This window comes from Solanum stenotomum, chromosome 11, assembly GCF_019186545.1.
Source record: "Solanum stenotomum isolate F172 chromosome 11, ASM1918654v1, whole genome shotgun sequence".
Lineage (NCBI taxonomy): Eukaryota > Viridiplantae > Streptophyta > Magnoliopsida > Solanales > Solanaceae > Solanum > Solanum stenotomum.
The window spans coordinates 32,092,852-32,100,217 of NC_064292.1; positions in this window are offsets into that span (position 1 = coordinate 32,092,852).

Here is a 7,366-nt window from a genome sequence, read left to right on the forward strand (position 1 = left end):
CTTCATAGATAGGAAGAGTCGAGGAGTCTCTCAGTACTTTCTTTCCTTTAAAGATGTTTTGAAAACTAACATAATTATTGCATTGAGTACTTTCAGACATTCGAGTTGAGTTTTATTTTGAGAACAAACTCTATTTTAAGCCTATTTTTACTTGAGATGGTGTTTCACTTATGGTCAACCAGAATGAGGGTTCGCTTGGGGACCAGCAATGGTTTCTGAGTGTCGACCACTTCCAGGGTGTAGGCTCAGGTCGTGACACTCAGAGAGTCGATAGAAGAATTATGCAGACAGAAGGGTTCTAGCTTGGAGTTTTTGGAGGGTGATCATGTTTGGCATCGATTGTCACCCATGAAGGGAGTGAATATGTTCGGGAAGAAGGTAAAGCTTAGATATTTTTTATAGGAAGGTTCGAAAGCTTAGGAGTAAGGGGATTTCTTTAGTGAAGGTGTAGTGGAAGCACCGCTCAATTGGAGAGGCGACTTGGTAGAAAAAGTCTGATATGCATGTCAGATATCCGTGGCTTTTTTAGGCTTCAAGTACTTTCTTTTACCTTAATTCGAGGAAGAACATGGTTTTTAGTGGTGGATATTGTAATGACCCGGAAGGTCATTTTTGAAATATTTGTAAAATTATCATTTTACCCCTCTTAATAGTTGTCAGAGTCATTTATGATAAGTTTGTGAATTTGGTTTTTGAAATTTGAGTAAAAGATTGTAATTTTTGGAAGTTTTTAGTTTTGGAAGGCTTAAGTTGTTAAAAATTTGTTTTTGATAAAAATCATTTTTTTGTCTAGAAATGAATTATGTTAGTTCCATCAAGCTCGGAATGCGTAATTTGGACTATCAGAGTCATCGGTTTTGGATTCGGAGTTGTATTATGGATTTGATGCATTGAGTTTGAAATTTATTTATTTTTTGTCCTTGAGTTGATTTTGGTCAACATTTGAGGTTCAAATGCTCAGATTAGATTTTCGATAGTTTTGTTAAATTCGAGGGGTAATTTTAGGCCTAGGAGAGGTCTAGAGATTTCGAGCGTAGTTTGGTCTTTTTATAGGTTATGTTAATTTATTGCAACTTTCACGGGTTCTGGGTCAAGGAGACCTCAAATTAGTTTTTTGGTTGTTCTATTGAGTTTGTAACGTCGAGTGTAGTTAGGTAGAATATTTGGTTTGTTTGTATTGGGTGCCGAACAAATCTCAAGGTTCTTTTCTGTATTTTCCATGGTTTCCTAATTTTTGTCGAGGTCTTATGTTGATGCCAACTCTTCACGTTCGTGGGGCTTTGAGTTTCATTCGTGAAGGATAAATTGTTGGAACCCCTGCATTTGTGGAGGCTCGATCACATTAGTTGATGGTCAGATTACCGACCTTTGTGTTTGTGGGAGCCTTGTCGCGTGCGCGGAGGGTTGAGCTATGCCTCGCCGAGTTCGCAGGAGAAAGGGTTGCGTTCGCAGGGGGAAGGGTCATGTTTGCAGACTTTAATGATTCGCTAGTCTACGATATGGAAATATGTCTTTTTAAAATCGGGGGCCCTATTGATCTATTTTTTTTATTATCAAGAGCTCGGTTTTGGCGATTTCAAAAACGGTTTTCAGGATTTATCTGTAACACCCCAGAAATTTTTTTCGAACTGAGACTCGAATCATCCTTCGTTGTGAGTAGGATTGTACAAAGGAATTTCAAATTTCTTAAGTACTAAGTTCAGGTCACTAGATGTAGCACCTTGAGTTTCAAAAATAACTAGATTGGAAATAGCAAAATCAGAAATTTTGTGAGTTATGCTTAAGTATGAGTTTTGGGTCGATTTCAAACGACCATAACTCCTTGCTCAGGATGAGTTAGGTGTGCTACCAGATTTGAATTATATTTCCAACGCCACCAAGTTTATTCAGTTTCGAGTTCCTATGAGGGAGATATGTCTATTAGAAGTTGGGTTGTCTAGATAAGGAAAGTCAAAACAGATTTTTTTAGAGGGGTATTTTGGTCTTTTCCTTACCCAATCAGATTTAATTCATTTTTAGTAATGTTTTAAGGGTATAATCTAATTAGCTTCAAATTTATAATCCTAATATATGCCTAGGATTTTAATTGAGAGTTCAAGAAGAGAAAAGAAGAGGAGAAAAGAGAAAGTATCAAGGCATTCGTCAAGGTTCTTGAGTTTTGTCGCAGATTTTCGCAATGGGTTTGATCCCTAAGAGGTATGTTAGCTTCCATAGTGTTGGGTTTGTTAATCCACATGCCAACACTATTATTTTCAGGGTAATTTCACTCTCAAAAGTTGAAGGATTTAAGTTCTTGATAGGTGTTCTTGAAGTTCGTTCTAAATCATGTTTTGTTGGGGTTTTGATGATTTCTTGAGATTAAAGTGATTGTTTTGAGTGTTATTTTTTAGTGGATTAGTGTGTACTTAGTTCGGGTGATTGAATCTAAGGAAAACTTGAGAAAATAAATCGAATAAAAGTGATTTAGGATCAGAAAACTAGAGGCGAAATTCATTGAACTTGGCCTGGGGAAAGGCTGGGGCAGCGTGCCCCGCGTCCAAGGGGCTGGGGCAGCTCCTCTCAGTGCACCCATATGCAGCCTCTATAGTTAGGGGCTGGTTCCCTGTGCCCAGAACGTGCCAGGGTCACCTGCCCCCACTCATTTTCCGTCGGTTGTCCCGTTTGAGACCCTTTTAAGTGTACCTTCACTCCCTTTGATTCTAATCACTTTAAAATACTTCCAAACACCTAGAAATCATTCATAACATGATCATAACCTTGAATTCATAATTCAAATTCAAGGTAAAGTTAAGAGTTAAGTCTTGAAAGTTCTTCTGATCATTTTGAGAGAGTCCCTTTGAGTCTTTTTGAGGAGTCTTCTACAATTTCTAATAACTTGTTTCATGACTCGAGTAAGTGAGCATGAGAGTGAGGAAAATGTATCATGAGTCTACACTATCACCTATATTCTTCATATCATGAACCATGACTCTTGAATTAATAATTCACATTCAAGAGAGAGTTAAGAGTAGAGTCTAAGAAAGTCTTTGAGTTCGAGTGTGAATCCTTTGAGATCAACTATTGATTTGAACCAAGATTTGAGTAAATAAGTAAGAGAATGAGAAGAGATGTATACATGAGTTCCTTATTGATACTTTGACCATTGAGTTGAGTCGTTCATGCCCATAAATTCCGCATGAACTTCATAAGTTGAGTACCTTTGAAAGGAATAGTATCTTCAAGTTCTAAGTCTTGAGTATTGAGTTCCTAATCCCCTTTGAGATTATATTTCTAATCATGAGACTATTACATGTTACCCATGAAGTCCTTGAGTTTAATTGTTCATGCCCATAATTCCTCATGAACCTATAAGTCGAACAATCTTGAGATGAGAAGTATCTTTGAGTACTTGAGTTGAGTAGTTCATGCTCATAATTCCGCATGAACCCTCTGAGTTGAGCATTCTTGAAATGAGTAGTATCATTGATGTTATTAAGTTCCAAATATTTAGTTCTATCTATGGTTATTGAAAACCTTGCATTGAGTCGTTCACGTCCATAATTCAGCATGAACCATATTTTAAGAAGTCTTTTACAAACATTTTAACTTTGTTTTAAGACTTAATATTTGAGTTGAGTAAAGAGTAAGAGTAAGAGTAAAGTTCATTTTCTTTAAAATGATTTATGGGAACTAAGTGTTCCCAAGAGTAAATGTTTTCACATTTAAGATGAGAGTAAACAGAGATTTCCAAAAGAGTTTTGAGCTGTTTGAGTACCATCTCTTTTAAGAGAAAGATTTTTGAGTAATTATCTCAAATCAAAGAAAGAGTTATGTTCTTAAACATATGAACTGAGTATTTTGGGAGTAGTATTGAGCACCAATATGGGGACGAGTTTGAGTTCAGGTAACTCACGTCTCCATAAATCATGTAGCCATCATGGGTAGTAAAGGATCATACTTTTTAGTTGATTCCTTAAGTTCTTTTTAGCATAGACTAGTGGATCCACTTAGTTAAGGCGTTCTATATGACGACAAAGTATAGAAGAGTCCTGGCAGTGTGGCAAGACGTTGTATCACCACTTAGGCTCATACTGTGGTTGTCAGTTAGAGAAACTCTCACGAGTTATATTGTATTCTTATATACACATTGAGATTTATTGTATTTTTCAATACATTGAGTGGCTATCTACAGTTTTTTCAGTTTTCCAAATATATTGCATCTTTTACTATTGCTTTATCCTTGAGTAACATAAGTTGAGTATCTTGAGTTGATTTGTGCTTTATTGTGTCGAGTACCTTATTGTTGAGTTCCACTGAGTTGAGAACCTTATTACTGAGTTGAGTATCTTATCCTTGAGTACTTCTGAGTTGNTCCTCTTCTTTATTTTTCCACCAATTTAATCCTACAAATAAAATACGCAATTTAGCACAAATCATAAAATTCATGCTCAAAAAGAACAAATATAAATAATAAATGTGAGGAAATAATGATTAAAAATATGTATTTTTAGCCTCACATCAAGTGGCTATCTACAGTTTTTTCAGTTTTCCAAATATATTGCATCTTTTACTATTGCTTTATCCTTGAGTAACATGAGTTGAGTATCTTGAGTTGATTTGTGCTTTATTGTGTCGAGTACCTTATTGTTGAGTTTCACTGAGTTGAGAATCTTACTACTGAGTTGAGTATCTTATCCTTGAGTACATCTGAGTTGAGTAAGTTTGAGTAGTTTTGAGTATCTTTGAGTATTTCTTGAGTTGAGTAAGTTTGAAAATAGATAAGTATGTTTCCTTTTTATCAAGTTCAAGCTTATGTTATGCTTTAGAATTCCCCTTACATGCTCGTACATTCCACGTACTGAGCCATTTGGCCTGCATCTTTTCATGATGCAGATCCAGGTATTCAGAATCAACAATAGGAGCTTCATTGATATCACATGGAGTTCGAGTTAGCTATGGTGAGCCTCCTTTCTTTCGGAGGGTTCCACTTTTACTTTTAGTTATATCAGTTGTTAGGAGGTCATGGGTCTTGTCCCGACTTCCATCTTTGTCATTTAGAGGCTTCATAGATAGAAAGTAGAGTTTCAGAAGTATGTTCATTTATTTTGTGAAATGTTTTAAAGACTTAACTTGCCTATTTTATGGCGAGTTGAATAATTTATTTTTATTCAGAGTTTTTCATTTGAGTTAAAGCTTTGTATTTGAGTTTCATGAATTTTATTCGGTTTTTAAGCCTTTGAATGCTTGAGTTAGTCTTCCGTTTGTAGTCAGCCAGGATGAGGGTTCGCTTAGGGACCATCAATGGTTCTCGAGTGCCGGCCACATCCAGGGTGTAGACTCGGGTCGTGACATTGTCGATTGGGTAATGATTTCTAACTCTCAGTTCTTTTACCTATTGATTATTTTGTGATATTGAGGTTTGAACATTGATTTTCATCTTAATCTAGAATGTTTTAAAGGTTTTGATAGATTGAGGATTTAAGGCCTATTTCAACTCTGTTTTTGAAATGGTTTTCACTAGTGAGTTTCAAATGCTTTGGGGAACGTATTCCTTTAACAATTATAAGATTTAACCATCGTTTTCATAATTGGGTTTTTGGACCCATTTTTAAAAATGCCTTATATGGGTTTTGTTACTTTTGAAATCTTATTGTGATTATTTATTTTACTATATTGTATTGATTTGGAGACCCAATGAAAGGGAAAAGCTCACGTTCCCGAGTGGTTGTTTGATTGATTGAGGCAAGTGAATTTCTTAACTTTTGTCAAGTATATGGAATCTTGTATTTCCTTTTTGTGTGTGTTGGAGAGTAATGAAATTTGGAGATGGGATTTGACTTGATCATATTTGATAACTTATATTATGATAAAGGGGAAATAAAAAGGGAATTTGATGATATATTGACGTATGATATGTGTGGTTGACTTGAATAGTTGTATTGATTCATTATTGGTATTGTATCATGATTGTGTTGATATGGATTGTGTGTTGATATGGATTGTGTGTTAATATGGAGTACATCATAGTCTCATGAATTGTGTGAACATGCCTATTTACATTGGTTATGAAATACTATGATGAGATTTATTGAGATGGTTATGCTGAAGGGAAATGATTCAGTGTTGCTGAAGGGAAATGGTTCCGGTGAGTGAGATATGCCTAAGGGCAATGGTTCCAGCGAATGAAATATGCCTAATGGAAATGATTCCAGCGGATACATGGACCATGTGTGCCCCATGGGTTCTGGTCGAGTCTCAACAGATGTGTATTGTAGGACAGAGATGCATCACTTACATGACATTTTCATTTCATTTCATGTCCTTTCCATCTATGTACTTGTGAGTGCTGTTGTGAAACTTGTGATTGATGGATTCAGTATTTTGTGCCGATGACCTATATTCGTTGAAGTGTTGTCATTGTGCTATGTGGTATATCAATTCTGAACTGTTATATTCGGTTGATTTTTGTACAAGTTGTAGTTTGTGGAGGTTCAATTGGGGAATTAGGAGTAGTCCTATTATGTACTACTTTACATCATGTTTAGTGGTGTGGTTGTTGAGTACCATGTTATTTGGTACTCACTCCTTGCTTCTACACTAGTGTAGGTTATGAGCCTGAATCTTCGTGATTATCCTTCTCATATACTTCGTTTGAGGCTTTATTGTGAAGACTTGAAAGGTAGTTGTCTGTCAGCTCAGCGGGCCCTCTTGCTCCTTCATTATTTTCTTATTCTACTCTAGAAACAAAGACATTTAGACTTATATTTTCTTTCAAGACAGTTGTAATACATTAGAGGCTTGTAAACGTGACAACAATGTTTTGGAAGTATCAAATGAGCTTAATTAAGTTATCCATTTTTATGTTATTGATATTTCATTTTCCGCATTTTATCATTATATTTGGGCTTTAGGCTGACTTCTTGGTGGGATAGGACTAGTGTCATCTCACCCATTTTTGGGTTGTGATAGTTTTAGGTCGAAGTAAATAAATACATTAATTTTCATTTTTTAGCTTTCAGTGTTGGGTTGCAGAGCCTTTCCTACTCTTTTAAGCTTAGTCAAACTCCATTCGAGAATGAATATTCTCAAGGGGAAGATGTTGTAACACCCAAAAAGTTTACAATATTTATTTTTCCTAAATTTTGATATCAATATTCAGTGTTTAGCTTTTATTAGCCAACTTTATATTTTTCTAAATTGAGATATCAATCTTCAATTATAACTTTGGAATAATGATCAACATATGGGTTTTTTTTCTTCATATTTATGTGTATAGTAATACAAATTTAAAATTCCTCTTTTATATTAGTACATAATTTTTCGTTTATTGTGCATTGATATGATGAGTTTGTTTATTTTGTTGATTATATGATTATGCTTATTCGAC